Source organism: Orcinus orca, chromosome 13 (assembly GCF_937001465.1).
Source record: "Orcinus orca chromosome 13, mOrcOrc1.1, whole genome shotgun sequence".
Taxonomy (NCBI): domain Eukaryota; kingdom Metazoa; phylum Chordata; class Mammalia; order Artiodactyla; family Delphinidae; genus Orcinus; species Orcinus orca.
This window is the reverse complement of record NC_064571.1, coordinates 40,787,506-40,809,303: the sequence shown is the minus strand read 5'-3', so window position 1 is coordinate 40,809,303 and position 21,798 is coordinate 40,787,506.

Genomic DNA, 21,798 nt, shown 5'->3' with positions numbered 1-21,798 from the left:
CTCTCTTGCTTACCTTCCTCCCTTATAGCCCTCTCTCTCTTCACGGCCATGCCAAGGCTCCATAGAAAACTTTTCTCTCCAAACGACCCACTGATTCCTTTCCCTACAGCACCTCCTGTGCCATGGTTGTGTACTAGTTTTTCTGTTGACTACTTTTCTGTGCATCACATTAGAATGGTGAGTAGGTACAGGTAAAGTTTACAGAGGAAGGACGTGTCTGCCATCCTCTACACAGAAAATAATTGGCGGTAACAGAGAATTAATCCAGTCTGCAGTGGTACGTGCAGTCAGAACGAGAGCATGTTCTGTGTCTCCTATAGTAGTATAATTATTTGGGAGCCTGTCTTGCTCAGGATAATGGCTAATGCAGGGCAATAGCTGCCTCTGGCCATGCACTTTAAAGCCCCAAAACTCATAAAGAAGAACAGATTACTAATCTGTCAAGAGGATGGGAAGGATTCGCTTCTGCACAAACCCAAGATCTCCTCTGACTCCAAAATTTTCAAATTCGTTTAAAGTAACTGTTCTATTTTCTATAATAGAAACACTTTTATGGTAGCAAGATTATTCATTGTATTTCAAAATCCACTCTCTCCTTTAAAAATAATAGTACCCCTGATTTTTAGCCGGACATATGGCCATCAGAATAAAAACTGTATTTCCCAGAATGCTTTGCAGTGAGGTATGACTATATGTCTAAATCCTGGGCACAGTGAGGATTGACTTCTGGTCACACTCTAAAAGGTAAGGGATGTGTCATCCCTTCACTCTTTCCTCTGCTTCCATTCTGCTGCTTGGAATGGCAAAGAAACAGGAGAGAAGGAGCCAAGGACCCTAGATAATCCTTGGAGAAGAGCCACTATACCTGCCGTGGATCATCTTCACAAGTGAGAAACAAACTTGTCTCTTGTTCAACCCATGGTTATTTGGGGGCTCTATTACAGGCATCTGAAATTGTATCCTAACACCATACTCCTCCTCTTTCTTTAGCTATGTATGTGTCAGACAAGTTCAAAATGCCTAACTCACGCTTTGATCTTCCCATCCTTCATATCATTCTTGAATCCATCATTGATAAGATTGTCACCTTGGTGATTTCCTCCTTAATAATGGAAATTTAAAATTTATATCTAAGATAAGGATAAATCATCTTTCTGAACGTCTAGTGTCTACAAATGCTATGGCTAGATCCTATTCCCAAACTTCCAGTGATAAATGAGCGTCCTTGGGTAAATCAAACAGCTAATGTTGGAGTAATTGAACAATAATCTTTGAATAGTAATCTTTAAACAGAACTAGTTGTATTTTCTAGTTGAGTATTCTAATAGAATGACTTCCTTTCCAAGATGCCATCTTGCCCCTTCCCCATTTGTATTGTTATTGCTAAACAACCCAATTTTAATTATTATTTAATTATCTTTATCTACAGTTGAGTGCCCCCCTTCTGTTGGAAAGCCTATTTTATATAAACCAAACCATGGGTAATTACCTATCAAAAGCAGATTTATCTAAAGTCCCACTGAAACTAGATGAGGCAGTTCCTGTAAGTCATAAAATCATTCAAAATGGGATCCAGGAGAAAGGGACAGCATTGCATTTGAATTTATAGAATACCAACAACATTATAGTTACCATAGGAAACCAATTCTTATCCATATTGCCTGCTGTGGGAGTACAAAATCTCAGTTCTAGATTCATCTCCTAGGATGTACATTGTGGTGGATACCATAGGCGGATTCACTCATCATTTTTTTCCAGTCCACATTTTCTTGCCTATCTCTACTACAGAGGCTGGGAGAAAAATTAAAACCTCATGTTCTCAATCCCACCTCATCCCCTTGCAGTAAGGAGACATCATGTGACACAGTTCTGGTTAATGAGACACATGTAGAAATCTCCTATTTAAAAACATGAATTACCAGTATTTCCACTCTTATGCATACATCCAAAAGAACTGAAAACAGGGACTCAAACACATACTTGTACATTCATGTTCATAGCAGCATTCTTCACAACAGCCAAAAGATGGAAACAGTCCATGTATCCATCAACAGATGAATAGGTCAACAAAATGTGGTATATATACACACAACGGAATATTATTCAACCACAAAAAGGAAGGAAATTCTGATACATGCTTCAACAGGGATGAACCTTAGAAACATTGTGCTAAGCAAACTAAGCCAGACACAAAAGGATAAATATTGTATTACTCCACTTATATGAGGTACCTAGAATAGGCAAATTTATTGAGACAAAAAGTAGAAGAGGGATTGCTAGGGGTAGGGGAAGGAGGAATGGGAATTATTTAATGGGTACAGAGTTTACATAGGTGATGATGAATGAATTCTAGAGATGGATACTGGTAATAATTATACAACATTGTGAATGTACTTAATGCCACTGAATTGTGCACTTAAAAATATTTAGAGTGTTAAATTTATGTTATGTATATTTTACCACAGTTTTAAAATATGAGTTAAAAATCTCTATGCCTATTTTTTACTTAGCAAATTGCTAGCCTGGATCTCTCAATTCTATAGTTCGCTTAAAGATTCAATATGCTAGTGACCTTAAATAGAATTCTATTTCATCACTCAAGTTGTCCTTAAGGTAGTTCATTTTTACCCCAGGGCTAGCCAGAGATAGAACCAATAATAAACAATGGCAGAGGTTTGCGGCTAAATAGCTCTTTTGCTTCTCCACCTTGAAGACATGGAGGACAGAAGGGATTTGAGAGGAAAAGGGAAGACAGATGTGTATATAACCTGCTACTTGGTGCTGACAAAGGAAGGAGTCCTTATACAAGGCAAGACACGCCCATGGCAGATGAGCAGGAAGGAGGGACATTCTTTGCAGTAATTTGAGGTACTCCTCTATCATTTTATCTACTCAGATGGGAAGCGTGTCAGTGATGGGTGGTGTTAGCCAGAAGATAGAGCGACCATCGTGACCTGAGTCTCTACACCCAAACACTCTCTCCTCATCTCTGGATTCTGGGTCCTTGCCCGACACATGGTTCTTACTTGCTAATAATAGTAATATAACATTTGCCCAGTGCTTACTTTGTCTGGCACTGCTGGAAGCATTTTATATATATTATTTCATTTAAATTTGACAAGATGCCTGTGAAGTACATACATACTATTATCATTATTATTATTTCCACTTTACAGTTGAGGAAATTGGGGTAAGAAAAGTTTGGATAATCTGTTCAAGGTCACACGGATAACAAATAGCAGAGGCAGGACTGGAACCCAACCAGTCTGGCCCCAGACCCCTCATACTTAACCACTACTTTATGCTACTTCTTAGATCCTATAGATAATTGTTTCCTCTGAGTAGTATCTCAGTCCCCAGCTGTGCTTAACTTCAAACTATTTTTAGCTATTACCTTCTCTGCCATCATCATGGCTTGTTTACAGAGGAACTAAAATAATGTGTCTCTGCATGTGTGATTATACAAGACAAATCACTTTCTATTTTGTAATTATATTAATTAGGGTAACATTAGCAGCTGTTATGGATACAACCCCAAAGTCTCATTTGACCCAATTGAAGTCTAATTCTTACTAAAGTAAAGTGCAAAATAGCTGGTCCTCGTCAGATGATGAGGATCACAAACAGGCTTCCGTATTATGGCTCCACCATCTTGGAAACTCATGGCTTCCAAGGATGCTCTTCTGGATCAAGCAGGAAAGAGAAAGGGCATGGAGGCTCATCCATTAGAGGTTATTATGGGCCAGGCCTGGAAGTGTCACACAGTACACGGGCTCACACACCATTGGCTACAACTTAGTCACATGGCCACACCTGACTGCAAAGGAGGCTGGAAATGTCAACCAGTATGCCTGGGAAATGAGAAAATGAGTTTTGGGTGAGCACGTGACAGTCTCTGCCATAACAGCCTTCCCACTCAATAATGCATTTACATTGTCAATGTTTTCACAGTTCTCCTGAGCCAGAGATTTGAGTAATTGCAAAGTGTCATAAATAGGATGAAGCACCACCAAATGAAGATTTTCCCCAATACTCCTTTGGATTACCTCTATTATTACCTACCCCTGTGCCTTTTTTAACCTTATAGATTGAAAAAACACAAGTAATGTAGGACAGTTTGAAACTGTCACTGATTGCTCCTATAGAGAGGTACCAGCTAAGGTTTGATAATATAATCAAACATGGATTTCCCAGCTATCAACACTTTTGTGAAGCTTGTATTTTAATATTATTGTGGGCAAACATTACCTTCCTACAGAAGATTACAATCTCAAGCAGCAGGAAATGGGGCTATGATTTTAGCCCCTTTCCTGTTTAATTTATTCTTTAAGAGTCTGATACAACGTTTAGATTAACTGGATGCATGTTTACATGTCAGAGCAGATTAAAAGGGAATGGTAATGGAGTCTCTATCAAAACTAGGAATGAGCCCAAAAAGCAATCGGTCTGACAAATATCATATGATATTGCTTGTATGTGGAATCTAAAAAAAGGGTACAGGGACTTCCCTGGCAGTCCAGTGGTTAAGATGCCACACTCCCAACACAGGGGACATGGGTTTGATCCCTGGTCAGGGAACTAGGATCCCACATGCCACACACTGTGGCCAAAAAATAATAAATAAATAATACAAATGAACTTATCTACAAAATGGAAATAGAGTCACAGATGTAGAAAACTTATGGTTACTGGGGGGAAGGGGGGGAAGGGTAAACTGGGAGATTGGGATTGACGTATACACACTACTATATATTAAATAGATAACTAATAAGGACCTACTGTATAGCACAGGGAACTCTACTCAGTACTCTGTAATGGCCTGTATGGGAAAAGAATCTGAAAAAGAGTGGATATATGTAGATGTATAACCGGTTCACTTGGCTGTACACCTGAAACTAACACAACATTGTAAATCAACTATACGCCAATGAAAATTAAAAAAAAAAAGCAATTGGTCTGAGTGTCTATAGTCAGAAGAAAATATATTTATTCCCTCTAGTAAAATAACAGTTAAGCTGTAAGATAAATTAAGACATGGCTTTTAAAACACATTAACATCTGATGATTTTTAAAGAAAAATCCCATTCCTTAAGAACCTGCATGATAGGAAGCTTCCGGGAAGATGGCGGAAGAGTAAGACGCGGAAATCACCTTCCTCCCCACAGATACACCAGAAATACATCTACACGTGGAACAACTCCTACAGAACACCTACTGAACGCTGGCAGAAGACCTCAGACCTCCCAAAAGGCAAGAAACTCCCCACGTACCTGGGTAGGGCAAAAGAAAAAAGAATAAACAGAGACAAAAGGATAGGGACGGGGCCTGCACCAGTGTGAGGGAGCTGTGAAGTAAGAACGGTTTCCCCACACTAGGAAGGCCCTTCGCAGGCAGAGACCGCGGGTGGCGGAGGGGGAAAGCTTCGGAGCCATGGAGGAGAGTGCAGCAACAGGGGTGCGGAGGGCAAAGCGGAGAGATTCCCGCACAGAGGATCAGGGCCGACCGGCACTCACCAGCCCGAGAGGCTTGTCTGCTCACCCGCCGGGGCGGGCGGGGCTGGGAGCTGAGGCTCGGGCTTCGGTCGCAGCGCAGGGAGAGGACTGGGGTTGGCGGCGTGAACACAGCCTGCAGGGGGTTAGTGCGCCACGGCTAGCCGGGAGGGAGTCCGGGGAAAAGTCTGGACCTGCCGAAGAGGCAAGAGACTTTTTCTTACCTCTTTGTTTCCTGGTGCGCGAGGAGAGGGGATTAGGGGCGCTGCTTAAAGGAGCTCCAGAGACGGGCACGAGCCGCGGCTAACATGGCAGCATGAGACGCTGAAGCTGCTGCTGCCGCCACCAAGAAGCCTGTGTGCGAGCACAGGTCACTGTCCACACCCCCTTCCGGGGAGCCTGTGCAGCCCGCCACTGCCAGGGTCCCGGGATCCAGGGACAACTCCCCCGGGAGAACGCACGGCGCGCCTCAGGCTGCTGCAACGTCACACCGGCCTCTGCCGCCGCAGGCCCGCCCCGCACTCCGTGCCCCTCCCTCTCCCCGGCCTGAGTGAGCCAGAGCCCCCGAATCAACGGCTCCTTTAACCCTGTCCTAAGCGAAGAACAGACGCCCTCCGGTGACCTACACGCACAGGCGGGGCCAAATCCAAAACTGAGCCCCTGGGAGCTGTGAGAACAAAGAAGAGAAAGGGAAATCTCTCCCAGCAGCCTCAGAAGCAGCGGATTAAAGCTCCACAATCAACTTCATAGACCCTGCATCTGTGGAATACATGAATAGACAACCAATCATCCCAAATTAAGGAGGTGGACTTTGAGAGCAAGATTTATTATTTTTTCCCCTTTTCCTCTTTTTGTGAGTGTGTATGTGTATGCTTCTGTGTGAGATTTTGTCTGTATAGCTTTGCTTCCACCATTTGTCCTAGGGTTCTATCTGTCCATTTTGTTTTTGTTTTTTAAATTTTTTTCTCTTAATAATTATTTTTTTATTTTAATAACTTTATTATATTTTATCTTACTTTATTTTATTTTACTTTATCTCTTCTTTTTTTCCTTCCTTCCCTCCTTCCTTCCTTCCTCCCTCCCTCCCTCCTTTCCTTCTTTCTTTCTTTCTTTCTTTCTTTCTATCTCTCTTTCTACTTCTACTAATTCTTTCTTTCTACTTTTTCTCCCTTTTATTCTGAGCCGTGTGGATGAAAGGCTCTTGGTGCAGCAGCCAGGAGTCAGTGTTGTGCCTCTGAGGAGGGAGAGCCAACTTCAGGACACTGGTCCACAAGAGACCTCCCAGCTCCACATAATATCAAACAGCGAAAATCTCCCAGAGATCTCCATCTCAACACCAGCACCCAGCTTCACTCAACGACCAGCAAGCTACAGTGCTGGACATCCTATGCCAAACAACTAGCAAGACAGGAACACAACCCCACCCATTAGCAGAGAGGCTGCCTAAAATCATAATAAGTCCACAGACACCCCAAAACACACCACCAGACGTGGACCTGCCCACCAGAAAGACAAGATCCAGCCTCACCCATCAGAACACAGGCACTAGTCCCCTCCACCAGGAAACCTACACAACCAACTGAACCAACCTAAGCCACTGGTTAAATAGACTTTAAAATAAAGACTATTACAAGAGACAAAGAAGGACACTACATAATGATCAAGGGATCGATCCAAGAAGAAGATATAACAATTGTAAATATTTATGCACCCAACATAGGAGCGCCTCAATACATAAGGCAAATACTAACAGCCATAAAAGGGGAACTCAACAGTAACACATTCATAGTAGGGGACTTTAACACCCCACTTTCACCAATGGACAGATCATCCAAAATGAAAATAAATAAGGAGACACAAGCTTTAAATTATACATTAAACAAGATGGATTTAATTGATATTTGTAGGACATTCCATCCAAAAACAACAGAATACACATTTTTCTCAAGTGCTCATGGAACATTCTCCAGGATAGATCATATCTTCGGTCACAAATCAAGCCTTGGTAAATTTAAGAAAATTGAAATTGTATCAAGTATCTTTTCTGACCACAACGCTATGAGACTAGATATCAATTACAGGAAAAGATCTGTAAAAAATACAAACACATGGAGGCTAAACAATACACTACTTAATAACGAAGTGATCACTGAAGAAATCAAAGAGGAAATCAAAAAAATACCTAGAAACAAATGACAATGGAGACACAACGACCCAAAATCTATGGGATGCAGCAAAAGCAGTCCTAAGAGGGAAGTTTATAGCAATACAATCCTACCTTAAGAAACAGGAAACGTCTCGAATAAACAACCTAACCTTGCACCTAAAGCAATTAGAGAAAGAAGAACAAAAAAAACCCCAAAGTTAGCAGAAGGAAAGAAATCATAAAGATCAGATCAGAAGTAAATGAAAAAGAAATGAAGGAAACGATAGCAAAGATCAATAAAACTAAAAGCTGGTTCTTTGAGAAGATAAACCAAATTGATAAACCATTAGCCAGACTCATCAAGAAAAAAAGGGAGAAGACTCAAATCAATAGAATTAGAAATGAAAAAGGAGAAGTAACAACTGACACTGCAGAAATACAAAAGATCATGAGAGATTACTACAAGCAACTCTATGCCAATAAGATGGACAACCTGGAAGAAATGGACAAATTCTTAGAAATGCACAACCTGCCAAGACTGAATCAGGAAGAAATAGAAAATGTGAACAGACCAATCATAAGCACTGAAATTGAAACTGTGATTAAAAATCTTCCAACAAACAAAAGCCCAGGACCAGATGGCTTCACAGGCGAATTCTATCAAACATTTAGAGGAGAGCTAACACCTATCCTTCTCAAACTCTTCCAAAATATAGCAGAGGGAGGAACACTCCCAAACTCATTCTACGAGGCCACCATCACCCTGATACCAAAGCCAGACAAGGATGTCACAAAGAAAGAAAACTACAGGCGAATATCACTGATGAACATAGATGCAAAAATCCTCAACAAAATACTAGCAAACAGAATCCAACAGCACATTAAACGGATCATACACCATGATCAAGTGGGGTTTATTCCAGGAATGCAAGGATTCTTCAATATATGCAAATCAATCAACGTGATACACCATATTAACAAATTGAAGGAGAAAAACCATATGATCATCTCAATAGATGCAGAGAAAGCTTTCGACAAAATTCAACACCCATTTATGATAAAAACCCTGCAGAAAGTAGGCAGAGAGGGAACTTTCCTCAACATAATAAAGGCCATATATGACAAACCCACAGCCAACATCGTCCTCAATGGTGAGAAACTGAAAGCATTTCCGCTAAGATCAGGAACAAGACAAGGTTGCCCACTCTCACCACTCTTATTCAACATAGTTTTGGAAGTTTTAGCCACAGTAATCAGAGAAGAAAAGGAAATAAAAGGAATCCAAATCGGAAAAGAAGACGTAAAGCTGTCACTGTTTGCAGATGACATGATACTATACATAGAGAATCCTAAAGATGCTACCAGAAAACTACTAGAGCTAATCAATGAATTTGGTAAAGTAGCAGGATACAAAATTAATGCACAGAAATCTCTGGCATTCCTATACACTAAGGATGAAAAATCTGAAAGTGAAATCAAGAAAACACTCCCATTTACCACTGCAACAAAAAGAATAAAATATCTAGGAATAAACCTACCTAAGGAGACAAAAGACCTGTATGTAGAAAATTATAAGACACTGATGAAAGAAATTAAAGATGATACAAATAGATGGAGAGATATACCATGTTCTTGGATTGGAAGAATCAACATTGTGAAAATGACTGTACTACCCAAAGCAATCTACAGATTCAATGCAATCCCTATCAAACTACCACTGGCATTTTTCATAGAACAAAAACAAAAACTTTCACAATTTGTATGGAAACACAAAAGACCCCGAATAGCCAAAGCGATCTTGAGAATGAAAAACGGAGCTGGAGGAATCAGGCTCCCTGACTTCAGACTATACTACAAAGCTACAGTAATCAAGACAGTATGGTACTGGCACAAAAACAGAAAGATAGATCAATGGAACAGGATAGAAAGCCCAGAGATAAACCCACGCACATATGGTCACCTTATCTTTGATAAAGGAGGCAGGAATGTACAGTGGAGAAAGGACAGCCTCTTCAATAAGTGATCCTGGGAAAACTGGACAGGTACATGTAAAAGTATGAGATTAGATCACTCCCTAACACCATACACAAAAATAAGCTCAAAGTGGATTAAAGACCTAAATGCAAGGCCAGAAACTATGAAACTCTTAGAGGAAAACACTCTATGACATAAATCACAGCAAGATCCTTTTTGACCCACCTCCTAGAGAAATGGAAATAAAAACAAAAATAAACAAATGGGACCTAATGAAACTTCAAAGCTTTTGCACAGCAAAGGAAACCATAAACAAGACCAAAAGACAACCCTCAGAATGGGAGAAAATATTTGCAAATGAAGCAACCGACAAAGGATTAATCTCCAAAATTTACAAGCAGCTCATGCAGCTCAATAACAAGAAAACAAACAACCCAATCCAAAAATGGGCAGAAGACCTAAATAGACATTTCTCCAAAGAAGATATACAGACTGCCAACAAACACATGAAAGAATGCTCAACATCATTAATCATTAGAGAAATGCAAATCAAAACTACAATGAGATATCATCTCACACCAGTCAGAATGGCCATCATCAAAAAATCTAGAAACAATAAATGCTGGAGAGGGTGTGGAGAAAAGGGAACACTCTTGCACTGCTGGTGGGAATGTGAATTGGTTCAGCCACTATGGAGAACAGTATGGAGGTTCCTTAAAAAACTACAAATAGAACTACCATATGACCCAGCAATCCCACTACTGGGCATATACCCTGAGAAAACCAAAATTCAAAAAGAGTCATGTACCAAAATGTTCATTGCAGCTCTATTTACAATAGCCCGGAGATGGAAACAACCTAAGTGCCCGTCATCGGATGAATGGATAAAGAAGATGTGGCACATATATACAATGGAATATTACTCAGCCATAAAAAGAAACGAAATTGAGCTATTTGTGATGAGGTGGATAGACCTAGAGTCTGTCATACAGAGTGAAGTAAGTCAGAAAGAAAAAGACAAATACCGTATGCTAACACATATATATGGAATTTAAGAAAAAAAGTCATGAAGAACCTAGGGGTAAAGCAGGAATAAAGACGCAGACCTCTTAGAGAACGGACTTGAGGTTATGGGGAGGGGGAAGGGTGAGCTGTGACAGGGCGAGAGAGAGTCATGGGCATATACACACTAACAAAGGCAGTAAGGTAGATAGCTAGTGGGAAGCAGCCACATGGCACAGGGATATTGGCTCGGTGCTTTGTGACAGCCTGGAGGGGTGGGATAGGGAGGGTGGGAGGGAGGGAGACGCAACAGGGAAGACATATGGGAACATATGTTTATGTATGACTGATTCACTTTGTTATAAAGCAGAAACTAACACACCATTGTAAAGCAATTATACCCCAATAAAGATGTTAAAAAAAAAAAAAAAAAAAACCAAACAACCCAATCCAAAAATGGGCAGAAGACCTAAATAGACATTTCTCCAAAGAAGATATACAGACTGCCAACAAACACATGAAAGAATGCTCAACATCATTAATCATTAGAGAAATGCAAATCAAAACTACAATGAGTCATCATCTCACACCAGTCAGAATGGCCATCATCAAAAAATCTAGAAACAATAAATGCTGGAGAGGGTGTGGAGAAAAGGGAACCCTCTTGCACTGCTGGTGGGAATGTAAATTGATACAACCACTGTGAAGAACAATATGGAGGTTCCTCAAAAAACTACAAATAGAACTACCATATGACCCAGCAATCCCACTACTGGGCATATACCCTGAGAAACCCATAATTCAAAAAGAGTCATGTACCAAAATATTCATTGCAGCTCTATTTACAATAGCCCGGAGACGGAAACAACCTAAGTGTCCATCATCGAATGAATGGATAAAGAAGATGTGGCACATATATACAATGGAATATTACTCAGCCATAAAAAGAAACGAAATTGAGCTATTTGTAATGAGGTGGATAGACCTAGAGTCTGTCATACAGAGTGAAGTAAGTCAGAAAGATAAAGACAAATACCGTATGCTAACACATATATATGGAATTTAAGAAAAAAAATGTCATGAAGAACCTAGGGGTAAGACAGGAATAAAGACACAGACCTACTAGAGAATGGACTTGAGGATATGGGGAGGGGGAAGGGTAAGCTGTGACAAAGCGAGAGAGAGGCATGGACATATATACACTACCAGACGTAAGGTAGATAGCTAGTGGGAAGCAGCCGCATAGCACAGGGAGATCAGCTCGGTGCTTTGTGACCGCCTGGAGTGGTGGGATAGGGAGGGTGGGAGGGAGGGAGATGCAAGAGGGAAGAGATATGGGAACATACGTATATGTATAACTGATTCACTTTGTTATAAAGCTGAAACTAACATACCATTGTAAAGCAATTATACTCCAATAAAGATGTAAAAAAAAAAAAGAACCTGCATGATATATCCATAAATTGAGTTGGTACCTGCTATAAACATCTCTTGCAACTATGCCAAAAATATGCATGTATTTAAATAAGGACCAAGAGGCAACATTCAAAAAAGTGAGAAGAGTGTTATGTTCAGGCAATATGATTATGGGTGAGTTATTTCCCCTTTTCAGGATTTCCTCTAATATTTTTACATCATATTATCAATAATTTTTGAATAATTTATTGCCAAAAATGAAGAAAATTCTTTCCTTACCATAATACAACTGTAACAAGCCTTCCATTCTCCAGTGAAAAATTGTTACCATTTCTGTCTGTTTTAGCAGAGTGAGTAGTTGTAAAGTAAAATGTAGGATTTTAAAAAAATTACAGTTCCCTGATAAGGACAGAGGGAAGTTAATTTTTTAAAGGGAGAAAAGAACACTTTCCTAGAGGATATACACGCACTGGTCAGTCTTTTCCTAACACTGAGGATGCCTGAAGCCTGCTACCCTGACCAGCACTTTCATTATTAAGAAGTGGCTAGGTGAAGGTACCCTTTGACTTAGAGAATATTTTATTAGCAGAAGCTCCGAAGAGATCCTTTCTTTAAATATTCACTGCGTTCAGTGTTCCCTATCACCTCAGTGATTTACTGAGAATTCCAAGAAAGTCTGCTTTGCATCCTTAAGCAAAGGTTAGCCATTTCAGGGGGTTGGTGTATGTGATGTGTTTTCTTATGGACAACATACTTCTGTCCCTGGAAATCACTTTTTCTCTGCAAGGGCTTTTCAACTGCCTGAACATCTTTGAGATTTTAAGCTCCTCACCGAATAACAAAAAGTATCACTTGTAACCAAACCCACAATTTCTCAAGTTCATTGAAACATCTGTCTTTATGGCCCTATTTGGTGCCATGGAGTCCTTGCCTCACCTACTTGGATGTAACTTAACATCTAAGAAGACTTAGGGGCATTTGAAGATTTTCCAAGAGACCAAGTCGGGCATTTAGGGCTCTCACCCTCATTTTATTCGGATAATTTGACCTGAGACATAGGCAGAGAATTGTTAGAGTTCTCCATATCCTGTGTTCATAATCCAGTATCTTTCTCAACCAATCCTTTACGTATAAGGAAGTTACCTACTAGCAGAAGATGATACTTAGGACAGAGAACTGTGTCTTGGTTATAGAAAACATAATGCCAAAGAAAAAAAATAGGAATCCAGACCTGATAATGGGTCGAGGAAATGTTCCTACTTCTTGTGGGCAGACAATTCTCCATGGGTACTTTGTGTTTCTGTTCATCTTGTAACAGCTTTTATTCTGGAATATATGTTCAAATGAACAGTCTTAGAAGATAGGTATAGTGTCTCCCTGCAGAAGATAGGGAAGATTTGTTTGCTGTGCAGGATAATAAAAATATTTCTGTCCAGAGCAAAGTTTGGACAGGTTTGCAAGCAACTCCCTTGTAAGGTTGGTAGTTTCTTAAGCTCATGGTCCCTCAGCTATGACAGAAACCCACTGTATACACAGCATTCCCTTGGGCCTGCCTCTACACTGCCCCTGTGGGACATGGGGGGCAAGGGGAATGGATGAGAACATGAAGATCACGCTGCCCACTATGCCATGAGTAATGAAGTCCTTTGTTTTTGACCCAGGAAGTTCGTGTCTTCTGTCAACATCCAGGAAACTGGAGGACTAACCCGATAGCTTGAAAGTAAGTTAAAATCATAAACCCTTCACAATTCTTGACTCTTCTAACAAGAGTTAGTGCACTGTTAGGATGAGAACTCTCCTTAACCACAGTAAAAAGGGAATTTTGATTTCACAGGCAAAACAAATAGGTATGTATGATAGCTAAGTATTAATGTGTGCCTTCCACTCACATGCACTTATCTCTGATGACTTGTTATATTAAACATCCCCTAGACTTACCAGAAGACATGATTAATATCAACTTCACCCAGATTCATTAATAGTGTGCCCTGAGTATCTTTAGCAAATGTAACGCCACCATAAACACCAGCCATGGGGACTGGCTACACACTTTTGAAAGGAGCTTTCCCATTCCCATGGGAAATAGTCCCATTCCCATGGAACAGATCAGAGTTCCTCCAGGAAAAGATGGTACTTCAGAGAATGAAATCTGAGATATTGAAAAATTCCTACTAAATCGAATAACCCTCAACTAGGAAAAATAAAATACCTAAAAGCCATAAAATGGACTTATAAAATGGACAATTAATACCATGCTAGCCACACCTAAGAACATCCTGTAATTTAAAAAAACATATCAATTACTTTCCATGTAAAGTGTTAATCCTTTTCTAAGAATGAAAAAACTTAGAAAAGGGAAAAAGAAACATGGTAGAATCCAGCCATCTCCAAAAGTAACAGATTTGTGATACTGACTCAAACTTGTGTTAGATAAATTTGATCTGCACAGAACACTTAGGATGTATATATATTTAGTATTTTGCTATTAATGACAATCCAGAGGTAGTTTAGGAGAGAAATTTGTTTCCAGTATCTATGCTTTGTCTTTCATGCTAATACAATTCAAGATTGTTCTAAAGATGTATAATTACATTAAATCAGATATTTATAAGACATTGTTCTCTATTATTCCAATGTATGTTCCCTCTGTAAGCTAAGAAAAAAGCAGGGTTAACAACTTCCAGTTTGTACTTTTAAAAATAAGCATTTGAAATGTTTAAAAATTCCTTAAATTATCTTTCTCATATTTGCATGTGGGGACACAGAAATATTTACCCTTCCTTTCTATCTCTTTAAATAGGTTCAGATTTGCTTTCTATATTTATAAAGTTTTGCATGTCACAAGGGACTTAAAGTATGGGGAAAGGGGAACTTCTATGGTTTCTCACTCTAGAATCAGCCCTAGGCAAAAGAGAGCAAATCTGCTATATTGGTTCTCATGTGTCCTTTGTCTCTTGCTCTTTCTAACATCCTTCTCAAAAACTGAGCCCAGAGGGCATGTGATTTGCCAAGGCCACATAGATAGGACAAAGCAGAAATCAAAATAAGAACATTTGACTCCATATGCCACGCTCTGGTTTACTTAACCCTAGCTGATTGTGGTCTGTATACATGAATGCATTCTTGTTTGACCGCGTATTCCTTGCAGAGAATTAGTGAATTCTTCTGACTGTGACTAACTAGAGGCATAGTCTGTTAGCTGTCATAATCCTGGATAACTCCTTTTCTTCTTTTTTTGGGAAGGATCCTAGACATATGTTGTCTGTTTCTTGGGCATCTCAATAGGCCTTAAGGTCAGCACAGAATTTCTCAGACTTCTGCAATTTCCTTGAGTCTGATTACTGTGACAGTTCCCTGCTCCTCTAGCTGCTTCTATAGACTCAATCCTTGTAACAGTGCCTTCTCCCCTTCTCCCTACGTGTAGACCTTATCATCCTTGGCAAGGCTTGCTTTCTTTCAAGTGTCCCTCTTCATGCTACTTCTACATTCATGTTAGCTTTTAAGATGTATTTCAAGTTTCTGAACTTTATTTATTTTTTTTAATAGATTTATTTTATTTATTTATTTATTGGCTGCATTGGGTCTTCCGTGGATGTGCACGGGCTTTCTCTAGTTGCCAAGGGCTTCTCACTGCAGTGGCTTCTCTTGTTGCGGAGCACAGGCTCCAGGCGTGCAGGCTTCAGTAGTTGTGGCACACGGGCTTCAGCAGCTGTGGCGCACAGGCTTAGTTGCTTCGCAGCATATGGGATCTTCCCGGACCAGGGCTCGAACCCTTGTCCCCTGCATTGGCAGGCGGATTCTTAACCACTAGGAAAGCTTCTGAACTTCAGACGGTAATTCTCAGATTTGTTCTTTTGGGCGGCACCCTGCAGGCCTACAAGCCTTGTAATTGCCCAGCCTCAAGACTGAAGAAAGAGCCTGAGACGGTGACAGGGACATCAGTGGTTTATTGGATGGGGGAGCTTACACGTTCAAAGCCAGGTCCTGGGGTGACACCCCACTGTGTACAGCAGACAGCAGGCAGGACACAGCAGCAGTCTTCCCTGGGTAAGCGGTATGGGGGGGGAGGTTATCGATTACAGGGAAAATTGATGTCAGGTTGGCTCATCAGTTACCAGGGAAACCAGCTGAGGGGCATGCCCCTCATAGCCCCTCAGGTTAGACTTTCATGGGGCAGTTGTTTCCCTTTGATAAACTAGTAGGTGGAGCCATTCTGGCCTAAGGATTAGAATAATCACTAGCTGGGGCAAGGGGCAAGCATGTAGGCAGTTACTGACTAGGCTCTATGATTAAGAGGGAAGGTCAGTCAGGCGAGTAGGCTGTAGGTGAGGCAGGGGACTGGTCAAGCAGGGGATGTACAGAGAGCAAGAGAACAGCCATCTTGGGTGACATGATTATACACGTTCATGAGCAGAACACTTGAAAATCTTATTCTTAAAGAAGTAAACTAAGGAATCAAAATGACAAGCCAGGAACTCAAGAGCAAAGAGCAACCTCTAAGCAAATAAGCGACAGTAGGGTCCTAGGTGAGCACCTGAGGCAGGACCTGTCTTTTTGCTCTTAAAATATTTTTGAAACCTTCATAACAAACAGTAAAGCACATAAAATAACATACTGAATACCTGGGTGCCCACCTCCCTGAATTTTTCAAAACTAATGGAAGCATCAGTTTACAGGTTTAAGAACTATTATAAAGTCCGAATAGAATAAATATAACTCAGCAAATATTAAAGCATACACTTAGACACATCAGATAATATTGTGAAAAAGAATCATTTCTAACTCAAAGCCACCAGAGAGAAAAGAAACATTACCTTCAAAGCTGCAATACGGACAGTTGACTTCTCAACAGAAATGTTAGAAACCAGATGACAATAGAAAGATATCTCTATAAGTGCTGAAAAACAATTACCTGCCAACCTAGAAATCCATATCCAGGAAAATATTCTTGAAAAGTGAAAGCAAAATAAAGCCATTTTCCAGAAAACCAGGAAGGGAGAGATTTGTCACCAGCACACCTGCCTTTAAAAAAGGAAAATAATTCCTGATGGGTGTACAAAGATGCAGGAAAGAATGAACTGCACTAGAAAGAGTAAGTACATATGAATATTATCTGCATCAAGCAATATCTTATGTGGTTCAAAATATAGAGAGAGGGCTTCCCTGGTGGCACAGTGGTTAAGAATCTGCCTGCCAGGACAGGAATAAAGACGCAGATGTAGAGAATGGACTTGAGGACATGGGGAGGGGGAAGGGTAGGCTGGAACGAAGTGAGAGAGTGGCATGGACTTATATACACTACCAAACGTAAAATAGATAGCTAGTGGGAAGCAGCCACATAGCACAGGGAGATCAGCTTGGTGCTATGTGACCACCTAGAGGGGTGGGATAGGGAGGGTGGGAGGGAGACGCAAGAGGGAAGAGATATGGGGACATATGTAAATGTATAGCTGATTCACTATGTTATAAAGCAGAAACTAACACACCATTGTAAAGCAATTATACTCCAATAAAGATGTTAAAAAAAAAAAATAAGAATCCGCCTGCCAATGCAGGGGACACGGGTTCAAACCCCGGTCAGGGAAGATCCCACATGCTGTGACGCAACTAAGCCCATGTGCCACTACTATTGAGCCTGCACTCTAGAGCCCACGAGCCACAACTACTGAAGCCCACGTGCCCTAGATCCCGTGCTCCGCAACCAGAGAAGCCACTGCCATGAGAAGCCCGCGCACCGCAACAAAGACCCAACGCAGCCAAAAATAAATAAATTAAATAAATAAATTTATTTTAAAAAATTTTTTTAAAGTTTTAAAAATTAAAAATATAGAGAATTCAAATACATGACAACAGCAGCACAAGAGTCGGGAGAAGGAGCTAAAAGGAATTTAAGTGTTTTATTTAAAGTAAATGTGCTGGAGGGGAGGGATAAATTGGGAGATTGGGATTGACATATACACACTAGTATATATAAAATAGATAACTGATAAGAACCTGCTGTATAGCACAGGGAACTCTGCTCAATACTCTGTAATGGCCTATATGGGAAAATAATCTAAAAAAAAAAGAGTGCATGTATGTGTATGTATATCTGATCCACTTTGCTGTATACCTGAAACCAACACAACATTGTAAATCAACTATTCTCCAATAAAAAATTTTTAAAGGTAATAAAATAAATGTATTAATACATATTTCAAGGAATATCAGAAAATAAATTACTTCTTATAAAAAATTAATTATTGAACATATCTTCACAATAAATTAATGAAAGTCATCAAGATCAAAATTTTGTATATCTAATAAAATTAGTCTATTTTATAATAAATTATTTAAAACATGAGTAAATCTATATGCTGTTTCTCATGCTTAGTTTATAATAATGCAGTTATTGCATTAAAAGATGTAGTTAAAATATGAGTTTTGAAAGCAAGAAATAGTGTAAATGACATGATTTTCTTTCAGTAAATATGTACATGTATTGTACTCTAGTGCTTGGCTTTTGGAAAATAATTTTTAAATTTTGTATAAAATTCAAAATAATTCCATATACATTATTAGGCAACTCTGTATTTAATAGAAAAGAAAAGCATCTTTGAGCAACCAAAGCAGTTTAGGTGGATGACACTGATCCTGGCCATTGAAATGTAAAGAAGGAGTATGCCTTTTTATCCTTTTGAATAGTGGAAGAAGGGCAATTATGAAAGAGAGGGTGGGAAAGTTGCCAGAGAGTTTCCAGGCAGTGTGTGTGTGGGGTGGGGGTGGGGTAGTATACATGGGAGTTGAAGGTTCTCTTAACTATCAGTACCCCAGTACCCTGGCAAAATCTTCATATAACCACAAGGATATGCATACCCCAGTTTGAAGACCATTGCTCTGGGGCATATATTGGGTTGATCAAAATGTGCCTTCGGTTTCTAAGTAAAAATAAAAGACACATTTTTCATTTTCACCAAGAATTTTATTGAACATATTCACTGTTTTGTTCCACTACCTTCTGCCATTTTTCAGGCAGCTTCATAATTCCATCTTCCCAAAACTTTTTATCTTTCTGAGCAAAGAACTGTTCCAGGTGCCTTTTACAGTCTGCCAGGGAATTGAAACTTTTTCCATTAAGAGAATTTTGTAAAGATTGAAATAAATGGAAATCTGAATGAAGGTGCCATGTCTGGTGAATACCATGGATGAATCAGAACTTCCCAGCCAAGCTCTAACAGTTTTTGCCTGGCCATCAAAGAAACATGTGGTCTTGCGTTATCCTGATGGATGATTATGTGTTTTCTGTTGATTAATTCTGGACGCTTTTCGTAGAATGGTGCTTTCAGTTGGTCTAATTGGGAGTAGTACTTGTTGGAATTAATTGTTTGGTTTTCTGGAAGGAGCTCACAATAGAGGACTCCCTTCCAATCCCGCCATATACACAACATCACCTTCTTTGGATGAAGACCGGCCTTTGGTGTGGTTGGTGGTGGTTCATTTCACATGCCCCACGATCTCTTCCGTTCCATATTATTGTACAGTATCCACTTTTCATTGCCCGTCACAATTTGTTTTAAAAACGGAACATTTTCATTACGTTTAAGTAGAGAATCGCATGTGGAAATACTGTCAAGAAGGTTTTCTTCACTTATGTGGAACCCAAATATCAAAGCGATTAACATAACCAAGCTGGGGCAAATGATTTTCAGTGCTTGATTTGGATATTTTGAGTATGTCTGCTGTCTCCCACGTGGTATAATGTTGATTGTTCTCAATTAATGTCTCAATTTGATCACAGTCAACTTCAGCTGGTCTACCTGACCATGGAGCATCACCCAGCGAGAAATCTCCAGCACAAAATTTGGCAAACCACTTTTGACACATTCAATCAGTCACAGCACCTTCTCCATGCACTGCACAAATCTTTTTTTGTGTGTTTTAGTTGCGTTTTTACCTTTCTTGAAATAATAAAGCATAATATGCCAAAAGCGTTGCTTTTTTCTTCCGTCTTCAATATTTAAATGGCTATACAAAAATTCACCAATTTTGATGTCTTTTTTTAAATGCACGCTGATATGACAGCTGTCACATACAATCTAACAAAATTGTTTCAAATGAAGTTAAAGACAGCTAAGTGCTACTAGAGCCATCTTATGGAAAAAACCGAATGAAACTTTTGGCCAACCCAATACTAAGAGAGGAATTACTGAGTCCCAAGCTGTGCACATTTTCAGCTTCACCAGATATTGACAAACTGCTTCTAAAGCAGTTGAATCAGTTTATAATCCCACAGCAGTTGGTTTGATATAGTACTTCAACATCATTTTGATTTTTCATTGGCACTGTATTTTTTTGTTCGTTTTGTCTTTCCCTGACTATTAAAAAGGTTGAGTATCTTTTCATGTGTTTATTGGCTATTTAAGTTTCTTATGTGAATATGCTTTTTCTTATCAATAAGATATATTTCCACATTCTGAATATTCATGCTTTGTCATTTATATGCATTGCAGATAGCTTCTCCCAGTCCACAGGCAGATTAATTAAGCATTTGGATGTCTCAGTTTCCTTATAGGAAAAAATGAGAATAATACCTTCCTCAAAAGATGCTAGGTCATTTGATTCTCAGAACAACTCTATGAGGTGGATAACATAATTAATCCCATTTTTCATATGAGAAATCTTTTCTCAGTTATGCCAAATTGTTTACCATAGAGGTTGTACCAATGTTTATTCTATCATCAGAATATACGTGTCCTTGTTGCTCCACTTGAAATAATCAGACTTTTAAATTTTTCCCAATATGGTAAGTGTGAAGAAGAATCTCTGTGCTTTTTATTTTGCATTTCCCTGGTAACTAATGAAGTTGAACACCCTTTCATATGTCTCTTCGTTCTTTTTTGGTTCCTCTTCTCTAAAACACCTGTACATGGCTTTTGCCCCTCTTTACATTGGGTTGTCTCTTTCCTATTAATTCTTAGGTTCTCTTTATATAGTCTGGATACATGTGGCAAGTAGTTTCTCCCAGTTTGTGGCTTCTCACTCTTTTTTTAAAAATTGAAATATAGTTGACCTTTAATATTATGGTAGTTTCAGGTGTGCTACATAGTGACTTGACATTTGCATATATTACGAAATGATGACCATGATTAAGTCTAGTAACAATCTGTCCCCATACAAAGTTATTACAATAATATTGACCACATTCCTTATTCTGTATATTACATCCCTGTGGCGTAATTATTTTATAACTGGAAATCTGCACCTCTTAATCCCCTTTACCATGGCTTCTCTTTTTGTTCTCTTTGTGCTGACAAGATGAGAACAAGTTCTTAATTGTAATAAATTTACTTTGTTTACCCTTTCCTTTTTGGTTATGCTTTTCTTAAGTTTATTACTTTCCTTTCATTTAAACCTTTCCATATCATTCTTGTATAGGTGTACCTTGTAAGAAGCATAATCAAATCTGATAGCTTCTTGTCTTTCTATATGTGAATTTATTTATATTTGTTGTTTTCAGTGATAGACTTATTTTTACCATCTTATTTTTTATTCATTGCTTGTAATCCTCTTTATCAGTTTTTGCCCCCTCCTTTCTTGTGTTCAGTGGATTGATAAATTTTCAGAGACCCACTACAATTTTAGAATCTATAGATTATATATCTATCTATTTGTTTAGGCTGTTTTAAATATTTAGCATATATACTTAACTATAAATTTTTAATACACTAAAATTATTCCATATTTGTATGCTGTTAAGGACTTTAGCAATATATGAAACAAAATTGGCAAAGT